This window comes from Cervus elaphus, chromosome 19 (assembly GCF_910594005.1).
Source record: "Cervus elaphus chromosome 19, mCerEla1.1, whole genome shotgun sequence".
In the NCBI taxonomy this organism is placed as follows: Eukaryota; Metazoa; Chordata; class Mammalia; order Artiodactyla; family Cervidae; genus Cervus; species Cervus elaphus.
The window spans coordinates 36584037-36606828 of record NC_057833.1 but is presented as its reverse complement, the minus strand read 5'-3'; the positions used below and the strand labels follow the sequence as shown (position 1 = coordinate 36606828).

General features: G+C 43.0%; 2 pseudogenes; one reads left to right on the top strand and one right to left on the bottom strand.

Moving 5' to 3' along the window:
- Nucleotides 1–12522: 12522 nt before the first annotated feature.
- Nucleotides 12523–13976, bottom strand: LOC122675213 (annotated as a pseudogene).
- A 6287-nt stretch (nucleotides 13977–20263) lies between these two features.
- On the top strand, nucleotides 20264–20750 carry LOC122675951 (annotated as a pseudogene).
- Nucleotides 20751–22792: the final 2042 nt, after the last annotated feature.

Here is a 22792-nt window from a genome sequence, read left to right as displayed (position 1 = left end):
TATATTACCCATGAATTTCAGTTCAAGATAGTACAGGGGCTTTACAAAGTATTTGTTATAAAAAGAGAGTATTGAGTTTGATAGTTGATAGTAATTTTCTGAACTTGACTCTGTCTACAGGTAAATCATGGCACACTGTTTTGTCTGCATATAAATCCTGTGTGCAAACGCAGGCTTCACACAGGATGTCACTTACACGAGCAGGTAGTGTCATACTACACACACACAAAAATTCCTGAAACTAAATACAGCACAATTATTCTGCTCTGCAACTTGAGAAAAATGATTGGTTAAAGGAAACCAACTGAATAGAAAAAAATATTTGCAAACCATAAATCTGATAAGGTATTAATATCCAAAATATGTAAAGAATTCGTACAACTCAATAGCAAAAAATAATCTGATTTAAAAAATGGACAGAAGATCTGAATAAACATTCTTCCATAGAAGACATACAAATGGCCAAATAGGCACATGAAAAGATATTCAACATTGCTAATTATTAGAGAAATGCAAATCAAAACTATAATGAGATACCACATTACACTGGTCAGAATGACCATCATTTAAAAGTCTACAAATAGTAAATGCTGGAGAAGGTGTGGAGAAAAGGGAGCCCTCCTACGCCATAAGTGGGAATGTAAATTGCTGCAGCCACTATGGAAGATAGTATGGAAGTTCCTCAAAACACTAAAAATAGAATTGCCATTGCCCAGCAATCCTTCTCCCAGGCACGTATCCAGACAAAGTTATAATTCAAAAAGATACATACACCCCAATGGTCAAAGCAGCCCTGTTTACAATAGCCAAGACATGGAAGCAACCTAAATGTCCACTGACAGATGAATGGATAAAGAAGATGTGGTACATAAATACAATGGACTATTACTCAGCCATAAAAAGAATGAAACAATGCCATTTGCAGCAACCTGGATAGCCCTAGAGATGGACAGGGAGGCCTGGCATGCTGTGATTCATGGGGTCACAAAGAATTGGACACGACTGAGTGACTGAATTGATTGACTGATTGAAGTAAGTCAGACTAAGACAAATATCATGTGATATTACTTATATATGAAATCTAAAATAGGACATAAGTGAATTTATCTATGAAACAGAAACAGACAGACATAGAGAACAGACTTGTTGTTGCCAAGGAGGAAGGAGGAGGTGGAGAAAGGATGGATTGGGAGTTTGGGATTAGCAGATGCAAACTATTATATATAGAATGGATAAACAACAAGGTCCTACTGCATAGCACAGGGAATTATATTCAACACCCTGTTATAAGCTATAATGGAAAAGAATATGAAAAATAATATATATATGTAAAACTTAATCACTTTGCTATACACTAAATCTGCCTGCAGTGCATGAGACACAGGAGACCTGGGTTTGATCCCTAAGTCTGAAAGATCCCTGGGTCGGGAAGATCCTCTGGAGGAGGAGATGGCAACCCACTCCAGTATTCTTGCCTGGGAAATCTCGTGGACAGAGGAGCCTGGCAGGCTACAGTCCATGGGGTCGCAAAGAGTCGGACACGACTACGCAGGAGCATTATGCCTAGTATCCATATCCATACGCTAGAAGCTAACTCAACATTGTAAATGAACTAGTCTTCAATAAAATAAATTTTCAAAAAAAGATAATTCAGTGGACATGTATATTAATAGTTCATTGTGCTCTAAAAGCTAGCCATTGTCATCATTTTTATCTCTGTGCACAAGCATACACACACACACACACACACACACGTTTAAAAAAAAAACAGATGGAGAGATAGGATGTGTGGAGTCTCCATGATTACATGGAAGGTGCTTGACTGAATGTGTGTGGTCGAGTTTGCAGGACAATCAGGCAATTCTGTTGCAGGCTTTTGAAAGTGCAGGCCAGGCTGGGGGGCAGGGGAGGCCATGGGAGAAAGAGAGGACAGGTTGAACATACCTGAATCAGAACTCAGTTGGGTATATGGATAGTTGTGTACAACATGCTTCAATATATTACCTTTGTGCCTTTTTTTTCTTTTTGGATAATAGACACCTCCCAGAAAATAGTTTTTATTACCATGGCAACAACAGAGTCCCACATTTTACACACGACTTTTGGACTTCATTTATTTCACTGTGGCCTGGGATTCTTTCATTTCATCAGGTGGTGAAGAATAGAGGCTCAATTGGAAGAGAAGACAAGAGGTCTTAGAGAAGTTAGCCTTCAAAGGTGGCCTCCTTGGGACGGTATCAGAGTAACAGTGAAAATCATGAAAAATGGCAAGGAATCAGAATGAATATAAAAATACAGTTTTCTTTGTATTGTGCTAAACATCTGTTGCTAATTTTTTTTAATGGCCTACAAACCTACGTTGCCAGAAATTATAGCTGAGGCTCAATCTGTGGCACATACAATGGCATTAGAAAAGGGAATTATTGTTTTTATGAAATCATTTTTAAGGGTTTCAACCCTTAAGTGTTGAAGGGTTTAAGGGTTTCAACGCTTCTGTGTCAATTGTCAGTAATTTTGAAAACAAACTTCCACGGCGGCTTTTTGTAGTCCTTAACCTCACCCATGTGAGCAGAGTGCTTTTTTTATCCCCCAGGGGGCTCTCATCCACCATAAATAAAAATGTCTAGCCTGATCTCATTACACAGCTGATGTTCAGCAGCTTTCACCATCTCTTTGATTTTTCTTAGAACAGTATCATCAGAATTCAGTGGAATAAAAATATCATTTCAGCTGGATTTTTTTCCTGTCATCATTTATACAACCTATAATTCACTGGTAATTTGAGTTTTTTTCCTACAATATGTTATTCACCCTCTTTTGCAAGCCTTTGTGCTCTTAGTCACTCAGTCGTGTCCGACTCTTTGCGACCCCCTGGACTGTAGCCCACCAAGCTCTTCTGTCCATGGGGATTCTCCAGGTAAGAATCCTGGAGTGGGTTGCCATGCCCTCCTGCAGGCTGCAAGCCTTTAAATTATTTAAAAATTCTCGTTTTCACACTTTTCCTTTAAATTTCAAAAGTATGATATGCTATCAGCTTTGTGTGTATGTATGTGTTACTCAGTCGTGTCTGACTCTTTGCAATCCCATGACTGAAGCCAGCCAGGCTCCTCTGTCCATGCAATTCTCCAGGCAAGAATACTGGAGTGGGTAGCCATCCTCTTCTCCAGGGGATCTTCCCAATCCAGGGATCAAATCTGGGTCTCCTGCATTGAAGATGGATTATTTACCATCCGAGCCACCAGGGAAGTCTATGCTATCAATTTTACAAATACGTTTCTTTGTAAAAATCTTCACTTTATCTTGCTGGGGTCACTGTTTATTAGAAAAGAACTGCAGGGTTGGCATGTTGGCAAGGGTTCATTGTGGGCCGCTATAAAACCAAATCTTCTATATTCAACTGAATGTTGTTGACTCTTTTCCTTTAGAATTGACATTTTGCCATACAGACCACATCACTATATTCCTATATAAATGTAGAATCACCATGAAAATGACAGTTAAAATGCAGACAGAGTTAGTGATTCCAGTAATACAAGAGGATTGCCACCAGTGATGTCTTAAAATGGTGAACTCTTTAGTAAAGTATTACATAAAATACAGTACAATCTTTCCTTGATATTTACAGTTGTTGCTTCCCAGGAAATTTGATATTTAACTAAACCTTGCCAATAAACCCCCCAAAAACAAGCAAACACTTTGTGTTCATTTATAAAATGAAATTATTTCTGAGCTCAAATAATTTAAGCAGGTTTCCACCTACGTAATTCTAGGTTCAGTTAGATTGTAGAAATGGATCATTATAAACAAGTTTTTTACTTCTATTTAAAAGTCCTGAGGGACACAAATCTTTTGCCAGCCCAACAAAATGCCAGCTTTAAACCCTATTTGTCATAACCAAAAAATACAAATTTCCAAAATACTTTAGGGAGCAGTAGTGCCCTACAGAGAACCATTAATCTTTATGAAGATACAATGACATATTTGTGGTTTACAAGCTAGGTTACACCCAATTTTTGTAAAAAATATAGTCACTCACACATGATCAGGGCTGTTTTAAGAACTTTTTGAGGCTCAGTCCCACACGTTGGACGCCCTACCTTAATTACAGCAAGCATTTAAAAATGCACCCTCATCCTACAGCAAAAATACTAATAGCCAGACCTGATATGTACCAGGCACATTGTAAGTAATTTACAGCCACCCTCTGAAGTAGGCCACTTTCCTGGTGGCTCAGACAGTAAAGCATCTTCGTGCAATGTCAGAGACCCGGGTTCAATCCCTGGGTTGGTAAGATCCCCTGGAGAAGGAAATGGCAACCACTCCAGTACTCTTGCCTGGAAAATCCCATGGATGGAAGAGCCTGGTAGTAGTCCATGGGGTCACAAAGAGTCAGACACAACTGAGCGACTTCAATTTCTTTCTTTCTCTGAAGTAGGCACCATTATTATTCCCATTTTGCAGATAAGGAACAGGCACAGAAAGATTCAGCGACTTGTTCAAAATCACACATATAAGTGGGGAAGCCAAAATACAAAGCCATACACTATGATGCTGACATACTATGGCCTGTGTAACTCTGGTAAAGTTTGTATTTAAGAATAATTTACAGCATCATTTATGAGTTAGTTGAGTTGCAGTTGACTTAATCTTTGTCAATTTCAGTTGTGGAGTTTTTGTTTTGTGTTTTGAGCCAGTCATTTAATTTGAGGTCTCAAATATCATGGTAAGGTCCTTAAAAGGCCCATGAAAGTGAAAGTCATTCAGTCGTGTTCATAGCCTGACAGCCTCCTCTGTCAGGAATTCTCCAGGCCAGAGTACTGGAGTGGATAGCCATTTCCTTCTCCAGAGGATCTTCCCAACCCAGGAATCAAACCTACATCTCCCACATTGCAGGAGTATTCTTTACCATCTGAGCCACCAGGGAAGCCCTAAAAGGCCCCTAGACCTCGCGTAAGAAGCCTGCACTGTCAAAACATCTTCCTTGCAATCAGAGAGACCCACACCAACTTCTCAGAGACCCATCCACCTTCTCTCTCCTGGTTTTTAGAGTGTAGTTCCTAAAACACCATGATCCATGCAATCCTAATCTCTAATTTTAGTATACACCCTTCCCTGGTGGCTCAGATGGTAAAGAATCTGCTGGCAATACGGGAAACCCAGATTCTATCCTGGGTTGGGAAGATCCCCTAGAGGAGGAAACGGCAACCCACTCCAGTATTCTAGCCTGGTTACTACAGTCCGTGGGGTCGCAAAGAGTCAGACATGATTGAGTGACTAACACTTTAGGATAAGTGGTATTATCTCAATTTATGGAAGAGGAAACTGGTATGACAGGGACTAAAGTCCTCACTCAATGTTCACATTGCCTAAGAAATGACAGAATTGAGAATTCAATCCTGGTCCTTAGGGCTCCAAAACCTCTGTCCCTCATTCTGTTTAGTTCCCGTGGGGCTTTCCTATCCTTTTGCGTAATACTCCTTCCTTGGTATATGGAACATCAGCAGGTTTTCTAATGTCCCGCCAACCCAGTTCCTGTCAGCAAGAGATGCAGCTGCTAGTTCTTTCTTACAGCCACTGCCATCCCATTCCAGAGCCAATGAGGCCCAGACTCTCATTAGATCACAGCCAACTGCAGAGGGTGTTCTGGATGGGGAACTCTGGAGGAGGATTTTCTCAATGCCAGACCTCACCTGCTCCCCTTTTCCTGGGCACTAAAATCACCCATCACTTCTCCTGACCATCCTTCTTAGAGATCCTTCCTCCCCACAACCCCAGAGGCCATGACTGTACCAAATTCCCCCTCACCTTGGTGACCTGGATCCCTGAGGATCCAAAGCATGGGGAGCAGATATTACCAACTGGTTCCCCTCTCTCAAGACTCCACCGGCCCTTCACCTGGAGGCCTCAGAGACTGAGGCTGAAATAGCCAAATTTTATTGGGCATGTGGTCAAGTAGAAAGTGGAGAGAAGCAAGGGAGTTGGGGACACAGACAGAGAGAAGCAAATAAGAGAACCCTCGTGTAGCCAGATAGAGAGAGAGTGCACATGCACAAAAACAAGAGAGAGAAACTTGGTTCCCAAACTCTCCTGAGGTCTCCTACACTTTTAATCCTCAGGCCTCATGAAATTTGCCAGTGTCCTTCCAACACACTTCCTTCTTGCCACCGAAGTTCCCTGCATCACCTGCTGAGCCCCAGTGCAGCCCCAGGGGCAGGAGAAAAAGGATTGGCTTATTAGTCCCAACCCTCCCACCCTATCCCAATCTGGCAGCTTGTGGCACTAAAGTGAACTTTCTGAGGACCTGTTACCTGCTCACCTCTGAGTCACAGATACTTCAATAAATGATATGGTGTTGAGATAAGAGATACCAGTGCCATAAAGGATGGTCTAACTCTGAAAAAATTAAAAAAAGTTAGCATTTAAGAGAGTTAAGAGGCTCTCATAGAAATTTCAGCACGAAGTGAAGATGCTCCAAAATGAGACTAGAAAACAATTTGACTAAACAGCATTTTCAGAGAAACACTTCTGGCATTTAATTGCAGAACTGCTACAAAGGACAGAGAAAATTTTCAAAATTTTATTCCAAGGAGGAAAAATATCTTCCTCTTTAGAAACCAAACTCAGATAGGTGTTGGGACTATAGAGATAAAGGATTTAGGGGAGTGAAGTTTGAATCTTAATGTGGCAGATATAGAAATAGAAGAGAATTTGCATATGATGCATATATTTTGGAACTATCAACTTGAATCCATGAAGATAGACGTATTCTACAAGAAAGTAAGTATAGTGAGGTTTATAATATTTTTTAAAGGTACTTACTAGTACTTTTGGAGAATGTAATGAGTTGTATAGATATTCTTCCCTGGTAAAAGAAATATTCATAACACAAAATTATACACAATTTTGCACATAATTTCAGGAAGTACTCAGACTCCAAATACCGCAAAGATAGTTGGGGATTGCTAGTCAGTGAGCACAGTAAGGAAGTCAGTGGATAAAAAATCACTAAGAATAATCTGATTAAATATCAGATGTAGAAGACTTCTTTATTTTTCTTTTTTTTTAAATAGCTGCACTGGGTCTTAGTTGTGGCAAAAAGGATCTTTAGTTTCGGCATGTGGGATATAGTTTCCTGGCCAGGGAACAAACCTGGGCCCCCTGCATTGGGAGCGGAGTCTTAGCCACTGGACCAGACTACCAGAGAAGTCCTAGAAGTCAAAGGATTCTTGATAAAGGCAGGCCACAGTGATCAAATATCAAGGATAGCAATATTCTCAGTACACTGACTTAGCAGATTCTTTGCTAAAACAGGGCCTAACACCATCTGTGTCACTGCTGAGTTCAGAGTCTGGAACTGGCAAAGTGACCATGGAAAGGAGTACCTCAGGGAGTGAATCTGGATAGAACTTAGCTAGAGTAAAGTGGGCTGGGGTCCACAGTCCTATCCAAATTTGCTCCCTGAGGTACTCCTTTCCATGCTCACTTTGCCAGTTCCAGACCCTGCCCTGCCCTGCCTTACCCACTGAATGGTATCTCTCAGTTCAGAGGCTTATCTATATACCCAGGCTTGCTGGGCCAGCAAAATGGAGCATAGCACAACCAATAAAGTGATGATTGCCTGATGATCTAGAAAGATATTCACAAGTCTGCATATCATGGAGAGCAGGTATGTAGATAGGCTTGTAATTAGACAATTTTGTTTAATTACTGTTTCCATAGGAAACAGTCTCATAAGCATCATGGCTGAATTTTCTGTTTCTTTTCTGGCTTAAATATTTTTCTGGTTTTACTACTCACCACAACGTAGATGAGTTTCCCTTGTGGCTCAGCTGGTAAAGAATCTGCCTGCAATGTGGGAGACCTGGGTTTGATCCCTGTTGGGAAGATCCACTGGAGAAGGGAAAGGTTACCCACTCCAGTATTCTGGCCTGGAGAATTCCATGTACTATATAGTCTATGGGGTCATAAAGAGTCAGACACGACTGAACCACTTTCACTTTCACTTCACTTTCACAACATAGATGAATTTCACAAAGACAATGAGAAAGAAAGCAGACACCAAAGAGCAAGTGCTGCATAACTCCATATAAGTGAAATTAAAAAACAGGAAAACCAATCTATCATAATAGAAGTCAGAATAGCAGAATTTCTATGTTGACTGGGACTGGAACCAGAGAGCTTTCTGGGGTACTGGAAATGTTATTTCTTGATCTGGGGGTGGTCACTTGGGTTGATATACTTGCAAAATTTTGAGTAGTACCCAGAAACATTTATTATGGGTTCCTCCCTTTCCCAACAGCATTTCCTCTTGGCATGTAGCGTTTCCCCTTGCTGATCTGTCTTCAGGAATTCCTGGATCTCTTTTCCTCCTTCCTGACCCTGGAGATTTTCCTCTCTGGAAGTTCAGTCTGAAGCCAAGAGCTACCAAATGGAATTAAAATACTCTTAGTCAGAGGACTCCAGGTTCTCTGTTCCATCTGCCAGTTATCAGGTTATTGTCTTTCAGCCCCAAGTGTATATACAGCTCAGTGATAACTGAGCTGGACCTTAAAATATTTCTCCTTTGCTACCTGGCCAAATGCTAAGCTTTCTTGGTAGTGGACACCGGAGAGAGACTGGAGGAGACTGGAAAGAGATGGGAGGAGGAAGGGGCCAGTCTTCCAGGTTCCATTGTGTTCCCCTGGACAGTCTTCTGCAGCAGCAGACTTCTGCAGCACCTGGTGGCTACATGCATGGGTTTTTTTGTTCTGTCTTATAAATTTGGGGGATTCATGGGGATTAGTGACCTGCCAGTTATAATCTAAGTAAGGCATGGGAACTCTATTGGAATTCTGCCAGTTTGACAAATACTTTTCGGGTTTTGTGGCCAAGTGGCATGTGGGATCTTGGTTCCCCCATCAGAGATTAAATCTGTGTCTCCTGCAGTGGAAGTATGGCGCTCTAACCATTGGACAACCAGGGAAGTCCCTACACACATGGTTTTTGTAGCACCCTGCAGCCAGCAGCACCGGCACCTCTCTGTGGAAGCTCCCTGTAGCCCCTAGGGAACTGTTCCTCAGTGAGCCCTTCTGGCTCAGGGCCTCAGCAGACCTCACCATCCAGTGAGTCCTGGCTGCCCCTTCTTCAGTGCGGTCTGGAGCTCAGCCTCAGAGGGAGTCCCTCTTACAAAGAAGATTAGCTCCTCCTTTGTGTCTATCTCAGCTCTAGGGGTAGTGACGGCTCCCTAAACCACTACTCCTGTACGCATCTGAGTTTTCTCCACCAAGTAAGCCAGCCTTTCTTTATCCCAATCCTCTGTTACAGTTAATTATTCTTTGTATTAAACTTTCCCTGTTCAACTTTCTGTACGGGTTCCATCTCCTGATTGGACCCTGACTGATACATTCCCCTTGTGGGGTTGTAGCAATTGTCTGAGTAGTCATGTACTGAGGCAGAAAGCTCTGCTACCAAATTACGGAGTGACCCTGGGTATCTTAGTCTGACTGGGCTGCTATAAAAAAAATACCATAGACTGGGTGGCTTAAACAACTAACATTAATATCTCACAGCTCTGGAGGGTTTAAGTCCAAGCTCAGTACTAACATGGTGGGGCCCTTGGTGAAGGCCCCCTTTTGCAGATGGCCACCTCTGTATCCCCTCATGGCAGAGAGAGGGATCATCTCTGTGTCTCATCCTATAAGGGCATCAATCCCACTAATTAGGGCTCCACCCTCATGACTAACAGTTTCCCAAAGATCCCACCTCAAAATGTTAACACACCAAGAGTTACAACTTTAATATATGAGTTTAAGAAGGGGATGCAAACATTCAGTCCTAACATTAGGAAAGCCACTTTTCCTCCTCGATTTCTCCTGGGGTAAAATGGGGGGATGTTTGCTTATCCTCTTCTACCTTCATGGAGAAATTGTGAGAACAGAGTGGAAGCATTGTGAGATCCTCGGTGGAGATGGGCCGCAAAAATTCCTGGAGCTATTCCGCCTACTAAAGTGAAGTGAAAGTGAAAGTTGCTCAGTCATGTCCGACTCTTTGCCACGCCATGGACTGTAGCCCGCCAGGCTCCTCTGTCCATGGGATTCTCCAGGCAAGGATACTGGAATGGGTAGCCTTTCCCATCTTCAGAGCATCTTCCTAACCCAGGGATTGAACCCAGGTCTCCTGCATTGCAGGCAGATTTTTTACCATTTGAGCCACCAGGGAAGCCCTCCACCTACTAAAATGGCTCATAAAATTGACTGCTATGTAAACCTCTACATTAATCAATTGCCACCCCTCCCGCTGCAGGGAAGGAAACAAGGGTGGAGGAATGCAAGAAGGCCTGGAGGCTTTTGGAGGTGAGCAGGGGCAGCAAGGTCTCCAGGAGATTCCAGACAAGGGCAGATGGACTTCCCTGGTAGTCCAGTGGTTAGGACTCTGCTTTGCAATGCAGGGAACACAGGTTTGCTCTTTGGTCCCAGAATATCCTACATACAGCAGGGCAATTAAGCCTGGGCACCACAACTATTGAGCTGTGCTCTAGAGCCTGGAAGCCACAACTACTGAAGCCCATGTGCCTAGAGCCCATGCTCCGTAACAAGAGAAGCCATCACAGAGAGAAGCACCACAACTAGAGAGTAGTCCCTACTCACCACAGCTAGAGAAAGCCCAGCAGAAACAAAGACCCAAGGCAGCCAAAAATAAATAAATAAATAATAAAATTTAAAAAGGCAAGGGTAGATGGTAAGACCTACACCCTGTCTCTACCCTCAGATTAATCTGATAGTAGGAGTATACCCAGATGGCACAGCAGTAAAGAACCCACTTGACGATGCAGGAGACACAGGAGACTCAGGTTGGATCCCTGGGTCGGGAAGATCCTCTGGAGGAGGAAATGGCAACCCACCCTAATATTCTTGCCTGGAAAATCCCATGGACAGAGAAGCCTGGTAGGCTACAGTCCATGGGGTCGCAAGAGTCAGACATGACTTAGCGACTAAAGAGAAAGAGAGAGATAGGCTTAGTTGCTTCAAGGCATGTGGTATCTTCTGGGATCAGGAATCGAACCCGTGTCTCTTGCATTGGCAGGCGGATTCTTTACCACTGAGCCACCAGGGAAGCCCTCACAGGATCTATTGACCTTACTATGTTTTTAGTATCTGGAAAGCAACAGTGGAAGAGAACACTGGAATGGCCTGTTAAAGTCTCATTTAAGACATAGGCTTTAGGAAAAAAAAAACCTGTGGATTTGAGGTGCATCCTCTAAGATGAGGTAAAGGCACTGGCCAGTGGATGACACAGAGTTGTTTCCCTATAGCTGTTCGACACACATCTAGGAGCCAAGAGACGGCAGTGGCATTGACCCCTCCCACCATCACACCGAGTGGCCTCTTTTCAGACTTTCTGATTCTGGTAGATACAGCCTTGCTGCTGCTGCTGCTGCTAAGTCACTTCAGTCGTGTCCGACTCTGTGCGACCCCATAGACGTCAGCCCATCAGGCTCCCCGACCCCTGGGATTCTCCAGGCAAGAACACTGGAGTGGGTTGCCATTTCCTTCTCCAATGCATGAAAGTGAAAAGTGAAAGTGAAGTCACTCAGTTGTGTCCGACTCTTAGTGACCCCATGGACTGCAGCCTACCAGGCTCCTCCTCCATTGGATTTTCCAGGCAAGAGTACTGGAGTGGGGTGCCATTGCCTTCTCCAAGATACAGCCTTATGCTCTGTTATATCAGAAGACCTGGCTCTTGTAGTGGGGGAAGTGGGAGAAAACTTCAGACAAGCAGTACCATAGGGTCTGAAACTACACCTGCTACCTGGATCCTTGGGAATCCCATGCTGGTGAGCCAATAAGGACAGATTACAGGCAGGCAGGGCGTGATAATCGACTCTCATTGCCATGAAGAGCTAGGGTAACTATATGACAGGGGCAGGAAGGACCATGACTGAAACAGGGGATCCATGCCCAGGACAATGGTGAGCAGTCAATGACTGCAATCACTGCCCAACAAAAGCAAGGTAGCTAAGGTTCAGGTCCTTTGGGAAGAAGGACTAGGTCTCCCCAGTCACCAACTCACACCAATCAAAGTGATGGCTGACAAAGAGGGAAATCTATGATGGTGATGCAGAAGGAGATGATAATAGTAATTTCAGCTTTGGGACCAGCTGCACCAGTAGGGACCATAGTTTGTTCTACTAACACTCTCGTATTATGTTCTTGCAGAGATTGTAGCTGACCACTTTCTTAATGGCGCTCTGTGGAAGGATATGGACCTGATGGAAGGCAGGAACAGGTTGGAGAGATACAGGAGCCTTCTTGTGCCCAGATCTTCTTGGCCACAACTCTGACTCCAGCCACTGTTTTGGCAACCAGTTTTGCACAACCTTCAGTTCTCAGCCTGACTGTGCTGTGACCTGACTGTGCTGTGCCTTGGGCCCTTACTCCCTTACTCTGAAAAGTCCTCTTCCCTGTGTCTTCTGGACCCTTCTCCTACATTTCTTCCCATTCTTCTCATTAGATTATTATCATTATTATTAAAAATAGAGTATGTTTATTTGCAGGGAGCATGAATTCCGAGGGAGCAAGGCATCTTATCATTGACCACCTTGCACTCGGGATTCATGAACTTGAGCATCTGAGCCAGCAGGCAACTGCTCACCGCACAGCCCTGTCTTCTTGGTCTGGAAATTTCTCAGCTGGTCCTTGGGGGTCACGGGCTTCCGCCTCAGGTAGCAGGGCCCAGCATCCTTGGTCAGTTGCACGTCACCACTGCTGGGGGTTGACTTCCCTGACAGGCCCTGGGGCCCGGTGTCCAGTCGCAGTCCTTTGGCCACCGGCATTTTGATGGTCTGCTTCCCCTGCTCCAGCTTGCTGGCAGCTGCCCGAAGGGTGGAGGAAGTGCTGCCAGCCTCGGTGCTGGATGTGCCCAGCCAGCTGTTGCCTCCTAACTGTTTCTGCTCCCTCTTGGGGGGCGTCTTCTTCACCATAAAGCGCATCAAGGAGGTTTCCCTGTTGATGTCACTCTCCTCACTGCTGTTTCCTCTGCTTCTTCTCCTGCAGCATAGGCGCCTTCTTGTCCTCCTGGGGCAGCTTCTCCTTCTGGTGCTCAGCACAGCTCACACTCTGCTTGTCCATGCCCTTGGGGCTCTCACCCTGCTGGGTGACCTTGGGCTTGCCCTCCAGTTCCTCCTGGGAGTTGCTGCGGCTGGAGGACATGTAGTCCACCTCCTGGCCTTTGAAGTCACCAATATTGTTGACCTCAAATGCCTCATCAACTGATCCCTTCTTCTTCTTCTTCTTCTGGCCTCCCTTGCTGGGTGGCACCTTCTTGGCCTTGGGGCCCCAGCCGCCCTGCTCTCTGCTGGCCTTGCTGTCGTTGAAGGACAACTCCAAGTCGTCCTCCAGGTCGTGGATGCCCAGCTCAGTGGCTTTCTTGCAGCCTGGCTTCTCTTTCTCCTTGTCATCCTCCTCGTGGTCCTTCGGCCGCTGCAGCTGCTTGATGCATAGATGGTCCGGGACTGGGTTTCTCCTCTCCCAGTTGAGCATGCGGCCTTTGGCCAGCGGCATGAAGTTGTACCAGTTATGCACAGGGAAGGCCTCAAAGGCACCATCAGGGCACTGGGTGAAGATGTAATAGGATGTGTGCTCTATCACACCTCCCCTCTTTATGCCCTTGAACTTCCGGCCCAATTCGCCGTCCACCTGAAGCAGCCAGGGCTGGTCCTCCGGCTGGGACTCCTTGGGGATGATGCCCTATTTCTTTCTTGGCGCCTCTTCCCCGAGCTTGCAGCCGAACCCCCTGCCAGCTCCCGACTTGGGTATCTCCTCCTCTTGGTAAATTTTCTTGTTGCTCAGGTCGTGTTCCAGCTGGGCCTGATTCCAAGTAACGAGGTTGACTTTATCAGCTGCATTGAAAGCCATGATATTAAATTTTTTGGTGGTATTTTTGGGAACTCGGACGACATACTCAGTGACATCCTGACCGCTGGGGCCAAGGGCCGCCATGGGCGATGGTCAGGGTCAAGTTGGAACCTCGTTCTTTTCGCTTCCCCCGGGGTCTGCGTCCTCTGGTCTCTGGGAAGCCACCCTCGAGGGATCAGGTCTCTGGTCTCAATCAAGGACCCCAAGGCCTGGCGAGGTGCCGTCAATCCTGAGAAAAGCTATCTGGAGGCAGCGCTGGGTCAGTGGTCAGCCTCGGAAGCCTCCCCTGCCGCGTCTGCACCAGCGCAGCCTCCTAAATCGGAATTGAAACTCTCCAGCAAGCCTAGTTGAAACAAGCTACTCCAAGCTGAAGGCAGCACCTTCTGTGCCCGACGTGCTGGCTGTCAGCAATATATGGTATGATAGCCCAATCACGCGGATAATGTCATTACCGGATGACCCAGTCATGTTGATAACCCAATCACGCCGATGACGTCTCACGCGGATAATCCAATCACGTCGATAACCCAGTCATGCAAAGTCCTATGTAGCTCTTTTGGTTCGTCTTGACCTCTGGTGGATCAGACGGTAAAGAATCCGCCTGCAATGCGGGAGAACTGGGTTCGATCCCTGGGTTGGCAAGATCCCCTGGAGGTGGGCATGGCAAGCCACTCCGGTATTCTTGCCAAGAGAATCCCCATGGACAGAGGAGCCTGGTGGGCTACAATCCATGGGGTCGCAAATAGTCAGACAAGACTGAGTGACTAAGCACAACACAGCCCTGTAAATATAGGTTCTCCCCAGAGTCCACTCTTGGGCTCCCTTCTTGGTGTACACATTCCAGTCTTGTCGTTCACATTGCTTCGATCTTCACTTTTATTAAGCTACTTCCCAGCTCTCCAACTCTACTCCCATATTTCAGACCCACATTTTCAACAGCCGTCTAGGGACTTGGACAAAGAAAGCCAACCAATATTTCAAACTCTGGTAGTTCTTGCCAAAGAGTGACTGTTCTTTTGCTATAGGAAAGTTGTGGGCTCTACATATTTAAAGCACTTTCTATTTTTACTATAATGATTAAGAAAACCACACACACACAACACAACACACTCCTGGGATTCTGAGCAAGAGGCGTTAGTGAGCATCCCTCTACCACACCACCACCCCCCCACAAATTCTCAGTACCTGATTTTGTCCTCCACCTTGCCTCTACCACATACTTCACAATAAATCTATAGATATGCACTTACCAGTAATTAAAGCCAACAATCTTGGTTGTGCATCCGAATTCCTGCCCCCCTCTTCCATATTTCTAGCTCATTCCTTTACTAACCAGACTCCAGTAATACTTGCCCTCACAAGGACCTGAAGTCCATTTTCCTCAGTCCCTCTTTCCCCAGATGTCCCCTCTTCCCTCCTTGACAAATTTAATTTCCTCAGCCAATTTTCACAGTTGCTCTCTTATCACAATCTAATTCCCCTGCCCCTCTTTCACTTCATGATACTCAATTAGAAAAATGAGAAACCAAGTTAAATCCAGCCCTACACCTCCTCCACACCTGTCTTCATGCACCTGAACCTGACTGGAGAAAAAGATATTAAACTGCTGACTGTTTTCTCTTTAAACTCATTACCACGAGCCTCAAGCACATCTCAACTGTCTGTAGCCAGACAATCATCTGATACATCCTATAATCCTTTCACTCTCCTATAGGTTTGAATGACGATTTCTTCACCTGTTTTCCCCTCAGACCTCCAACACCTTCTCTATCTTCACTCTTTACTTGCAACCTTGCTTCCTGTTTTACTGAGGAAATGAAATGTGTCAGAAATGAACTGTCCTGAACTTCCACCTACTGCATCTAAGCTGGCATATTCTGTCTTACCTCCTTGACTATGGATAAACCTTCCGTAGTCCTGAGTAAAGCCAGTCCCTCACCTCAAGGACATCTCCCCAGTAAATCTACCTCTTTCTCTCTCACAACATCAGATTTTCCCTCTCTACTCTTTCCCATAAAGATACAATCGTACTATTATTTCTCTTATTTTTGAAGAAAAACTTTTGGCCCTTCCTTCCCTTCTGGCTACCATCCCATTTCTCTGCTCCCCTTCCTTAAGGAAAAAAAAAAGCCACTTGAAAGTATCCTTGTACTCATTGTCTCCAGTTCTCTATTGAGTCCACTTCAGTCAGGCTTTGGTCTTTTCAAAGGTCTTGGAACAATATCACCAGTGACTTCCGTGTTGCAAAATCATTGCCTCTTCCTCCTGGAGTTCATTGCCTTTTCCTCCTGGAAACACTCTCTAACAACACACCACAATCTCTGAGTTTTCCTTCCTCACTATCTACTCATTCTCAGCCTCCTGGTTCTTCAACTTGTACATCTTTACTTTGGAGCACTCTAGGGCACTCTTTCACTTCTTTTTCTATAGAACTCCTTTGGCAATCTCATCTAATGTTATAGTGTTAAATATATTTTTTTAAACAGTCAACATTTTTTTAAAAATTGAAATATAGTTGACTTACTAATATTGTGTTAGTTTCAGATGTATAGAAAAGTGATTCAGATTTTTTCCAGATGATATCCCATTATACATTATTATAGGATATTGACTACAGTTCCCTGTGCTATATAGAAAATACTTGTCGCTTGTCTATTTTATGTAAAGTAGTTTACATCTGTTAATCCCATGCTCCTAATTTATCCTTCTCTCCTTCCCTTTCCCATTTGGTAACCATAAGTTTGTTTTCTATGTCTGTGAGTCTGTTTCTGTTTTGTATATCAATTCATCTATATTATTTTTAGATATCATATAATATTTGTCTTTGTCTGACTTTCTTCACTTAGTATGAAATTCTCTAGGTCCATCCATGTTGCTGCAGATGGCAATTGTTCATTCTTTTTAAAATTTATTTATTTTTGGCTGCACTGAGTCTTTGTTGCTGCATGAAGGCTTTCTCTAGTTGTGGAGAGCAGGGGCTACTCTTTAGTTTCAGTGTGTGGGCTTCTCATTGCTGTGGCTTCTCTTGTTGTGGAGCACAGGCTCTACGCGCAGAGGCTTCAGTAGTTGTGGCACGAGGGGGCTCATTAGCTATGACTCAAGGGCGAGTGTGTAGGTTTCAGTAGTTGCAGCTTGCAGGCACTAGAGTATGGGTTCAGTAGCTGTGGCACAGGGCTTAGTTGCTCTAAGGCCTGTGGAATCTCCCTGGACCAGGGATGGAACCCATGTCCCTTGCACTGGCAGGTGGATTCTTATCTACTGCACCCCAGGGAAGTCCTTATTCTTTTTATGGTTGAGTAATATTACATTATATATATATACACACCACATCTTCTTAAACTAATCATCTGTTGACATTGTTAAAATGGCCATACTATCCAAAGCAATCTACAGGTTTAATGAGATCCCTATCATAATACCCATAACATTTTCCACAGAACTAAAACAAAAAATTTTTAAATTTATGTGGGGGACTTCCTTGGCAGTCCAATGGTTAAGACTCTGAGCTCCTGATGCAGGGGGCCCAGGTTTTATCCCTGGTCAGGGAACTAGATCCCATATGCAGCAACTAAGACGCAGTGCAGCCAAGTAAATAAATAAATTTTAAAAAATAAAATTTATGTGGAACCACAAAAGACCCAGTGTCAAAAGGAATCCTGAAGAAAAAGAACAAAGCTGAAGGCCTAATTATCCCAGACTGAGGACATATTACAAAACTATAGCAATTAAAAGAGCAGGATATTGACACAAAAATAGACATACGGATCAATGGAACAGAATAGCGAGCCCAGAAATAAACCTACATATGTAGGGTCAATTAATCTTCAACAAAGGAGGTAATTATGTACAATGGAGAAAAGACAGTCAGCAAGGGCTGTTGGGAAAGCTAGACAGCTACATGTAAGTCAATGAAGTTAAAACACACCCTCACACTGTCTACAAAAATAAATTCAAAATGTTTAAAGACATAAATATAATACATGACACCATAAAACTAGAAGAGAACATAGGCTGAACATTCACTGACATAAATCATACCAATATTTTCTTGATTGGTTTCCAAGGCAAAAGAAATAAAGGCAAAAATAAACAAGTGATACCTTATCAAACTTAAAAACTTTTGCACAGCAAAGGAAACCATCAATAAAATGGAAAAAAAAGGCCTACAGAATGAAATAGAATATTTCCAAATGACGAAACTGACAAGGGGTTAACATTCAAAACATACAAACAGCTCATACAACTTAATATAAAAAAAAAAGCTCACTTAAAAAATGGACAGAAGACCTAAATAGACATCTCTCCAAAGAAGACAAACATATGACCAACAGATACATGAAATTAGTGATGCTCAACATCACTAATTGTTAGAGAAATGCAAATAAAAACCACAATGAGGTAATACCTCACTCCAGTCAGAATGGCCATCATTAAAAAGTCTATAAATAATAAATGCTAAAACATATGTGAAGAAAAGGGAACACTCTTACACTGTGGGTGGGAATGTAAATTGAGGAAGCCATTATGGAAAACAGTATGGAGATTCCCTACAAAACTAAAAATAGAGCTACCATATGATCCAGCAATCCCACTCCTGGCCATATATCCTGAAAAGGTGAAAACTCTAATCTGAAAAGATACATGCACCCCAATGTTCACAGCACCATTATTTACAGTAGCCAAGATATGGAAGCAAACTTAGGGTCCATCAACAAATGAATGGATACCACCATGTGTGGTATCACATGGCACACAAACATGTAAAGACAGGGAAAGATGTTCCATATAGCACATAACTACATTTTCAACATTACATTATGTAGGATGTGACACTTCAGCTCTGGGGTAGGGGCAGGATCTTCGGTTGCAGCCTTACCCAGAAGCCCTGCTTTGAACCACAGGCAGATGTTCCTTCAGTCCTAAGACCCAATCACATCAGGCTGCATCTGGGCCAGGAGTAATGGTCAGCATCACATCTACCTCCTGGTGGTTCTTATAACCATAGACCAACCATCTTCTTTCCTTTACCAAGGGGGCTCCTTTTCTTTTAAACATTTAAAACTTTAACAGAAGAGATTTCTAATTAAAATTAGCAGATTAAACATCTCTGTTTATTTCCGTTCCCTCCCACATCCTTTCTAAAATTAAAGTGAAGGACTTTTTTTAATGGATAAACCTACAGCTACAAGAGAATGAGAAAGAAGGTCCATCAGCCCATAAGAGATTTTGACAAAATTCTGGAAGACAGGAAGCAGAAAAAGGAGTGACAACTAAAGTCCAGAATAAAGGAAGCTGCAGATTTGAATATTGGAAAAAATATTGGAAAAAAACAGAGAAAAAATACCGAAAAGAGCTGTGACGCCCTACAGAATGTCAGAGAGGAATCAAGTAGAGTAGCACAGCAGAGGGCAAGTAGGGTTGAAGACAGGGTGGCTAGTTAAAAGTCTATGTAGACTTTAAATAACCCCTCCATTCTGCCCTTCCCCCATTTCCCCTCTGGTCAAAACAAACTTCCAACCTGCAGGGAGGAGAATAGAATTTCCTTCCCTAGAGAAATGAGTGGCCCAGAAAATAGAATTGCACATTATGGCATTAGAGGCCCCCAGCATAACAGCAAGCTCCCACACAGTCACCCCAAAGCAAAGCCCATCCCCAACTCAACATTCACTCAGGGCTCCTCATATCCTTTTTGTGCCATGCTCTTAAATACGAGTAGTTAATTGAGAATCACTGGAAAACTGAGGAATGCTTCCAAAATAAATAAAATCAGGATTTTAAAAATGATTCTACAGAGTTCACATGGGATAATGATAGATTCTTACATCCAGATCTCTTCACACAACCACTAAAACCCATACAAATTAGCAAGGAGAGCAACTCAAATCACATAAAATCTGTATCTACATTGTGACTACAAGGCAGAGATTACACAAACTTTAATTTACATGTAAAAAGGTAATTAGACATATGATATCAGCAAAGCTGGCTCCAGAGCTCACTTCAGAGCAGAAAATCAGGTGAAGACTGAAGGGAAGAAGGATGGGGTCAGGGGAACATGGATAAAAGTCACCACTTTGAAAAGACAGGGTCTCCAGGTGGGATGCATGAGACAAGTGCTCGGGCCTGGTGCACTGGGAAGACACAGAGGAAGCGGGTGGAGAGGGAGGTGGGAGGGGGAATCGGGATGGGGAATACGTGTAAATCTATGGCTGATTCATATCAATGTATGACAAAACCCACTGAAATGTTGTGAAGTAATTAGCCTCCAACTAATAAAAAATTTTTAAAAAAATTAATTAAAAAAAAAAAGAAAAGAAAAGACAGGGTCTCATCTTGAGCGGAAGAATGCTGAGAATGATTCTCCAGCTCCAATGTTCATGCCCAAGAAAGACCTGCTTGCCATCTATGAACTCCTTTTTAGGGGGGGTTTGGTGGTGCCAAGTAGGATGTCCACAGGCCTAAACACCCCAGGTTGGCAGAAAAGAATGTGTCTAGTCTTCTTGTGATGAAGACCTTGCAGTCTCACATCACCAGCCTACAGGAAGGGACAGTTAACCTGGAGACAAGTCTACTGGTACCTTACCAGCAAGGTATAAGGTATTTCTATGATTACTTCAATCTTCCCCCTGAGACGTGCCTACCACCCTGCACTGCAGCTGTCCTGAGACTGGCCGTAGCCCAAAGGTCTGGAGGGAGAAAACCTGCACGATTCACATGAGGGGAAGCTGACAGAGGTGCCTACAGACCAAGTACTGTGCCCTCTGGTGCCTACAGGAGCCCCGTGGCCAGGCTGAGTCAGCAACCGAATTCCAATTAAAAGGTATGTTTGGCCATGGATGTGGTAGGCCATCTCAGTAAAGTTGGAAGAGATTGTTTAGTGTTGAAGAAACCTGCAGGCAGACATGCAAAAAGGAAGGGGGTGGGAGAGAGAGAGAGAAAGAAAGAATGGAGGGAGGAGGGAGAGAGAAAAACTGAGAATAGGCCTGCCACCTGGCAGGCCAGGGTAGCTAATGCCTAGAGGAATCTAGGAGAGACTCAAAAAGGCACAGGACCAAAAGTAACAGTCTTTGAAAGGCTCCCCTCCTGGGGAAAGGAAGCCAGCTTAAAAGTGGGGGGCATTACTTGGAAACTAGTAAATGAAAGAAAATGGTGGACAGGAGGAGTCTACAGAAACAAAAGAAAATCACAGAATCAGAAGACACACCAACCTCTCCCTCACAACAGCACAATCTATTAAAGAAATCTCACTCCACTTATCTATAGAAAAGGGTGTTCCAGAACTAAGAATCTTAGTAAACCACCAATTCCTTTACTTCTCCCCCAAAACAAACACCTGTCATTAGCAGACCAGGAAAATTCAACACACTGTTATATAAACAAATCACAGGTAGCATGTGCACTAAGCCACTATGAGAAGAAAATAATAAGTGAGAGTACAATAATGATGATTTTTTTTGCCTTCAGATGATGATTTTATTCGCCTCCAAACCACAAACATATGAAAACTGTGACACAATATCCAACACTATTACTAAATAGGCACTTAAAAATACAAAACACCAAAATTCAAATTTTCTGGATAGAAATAGACCAAAATCAAGGTGTGAAATGAGCTCATTTTCAGATGATGATTTTATTCGCCTCCAAACCACAAACAGATGAAAACTGTGACACAATATCCAACACTAACTATTACTAAATAGGCACTTAAAAATACAAAACACTAAAATTCAAATTTTCTGGATAGAAATAGACAAAAATCAAGATGTGAAATGAGCTCATCAAACTCAGGAAAGAGAAGGAAAAAAAAAATAAAAGTTATATACAGACATCAACTCAATATGTTGTACATCTGAAGCTAATGTAATGTTAAGAGTCAATTATACCTCAATAAAATCTTTAATTGTTTTTCAATTTAAAAATTACAGAAATAAAAATTAAATCACAAGATGCTCAAAGGAAAATAGATGCAACTTTAACTAAAAATACAATAAGGGATATAGCCAAGAGAAAAAAATGAATAAAGGGATAAATGATCAGAGAAAATGTGATCACTGTAAAGAACAGGCAAAAAAGGTATATACATATATCTGGGCTTTCCCAGTGGCTCAGTGGTTACAGAATCCACCTGCAGTGCAGAAGACACAGGTGACTCAGATTCAGATTTGATCACTGGGTCGGGAAGATCCCCTGGAGGAGGTATGGCAACCCACTCCAGCAATCTGGCCTGGAGAATCCCATGGACAGAGGAGCCTGGCAGTCCATAGGGTCGCAAAGAGTTGGACATGATTGAGGCGACTGAGCACACTCACATACACATACACATAATTGGATTTGCTGAAGAAGCAAAACAAAACAATGGAATGGAACTAATATTTAAAACTGTACTCCAGTAATGACAATAGTAATGATTATACAACTGTGTATTACTTGTCAAAACTCATGAAACCACACACTTGAAAGTGAATTTTATTTTATATAAATTATACCACTACAAAGTGGATTATAAATTAAATAAATATGACGTGTTTGACCCAAAAGTTATAATCCCAGAATACTTTCTGGAAATAAAAATGACCTAAATCTACATGTCAAATATGTCTGTGTATGTACATAGGAAAACTGACCAGAATAGACAACTCTGAGACATATCAGAGTAAAACTATAATAGAAGTAAAGAAAAAAAATTCTGTTGGCAAATTTTCCAAATCAAATACAAAGTAAGGAAAATCAATGGAATAATTGGATAATCACTATTATAAAACCAAAATAGTGAAAGAATGCATAACTGACAATTTAACAGAAAGAAAATGAAATTATAGAAAATATTTTATTAATCCAAAAGTACCCAAAAAGGAAGAAAAAGGGAATATAAAACAGGTGTGTTCATCCAATTTACC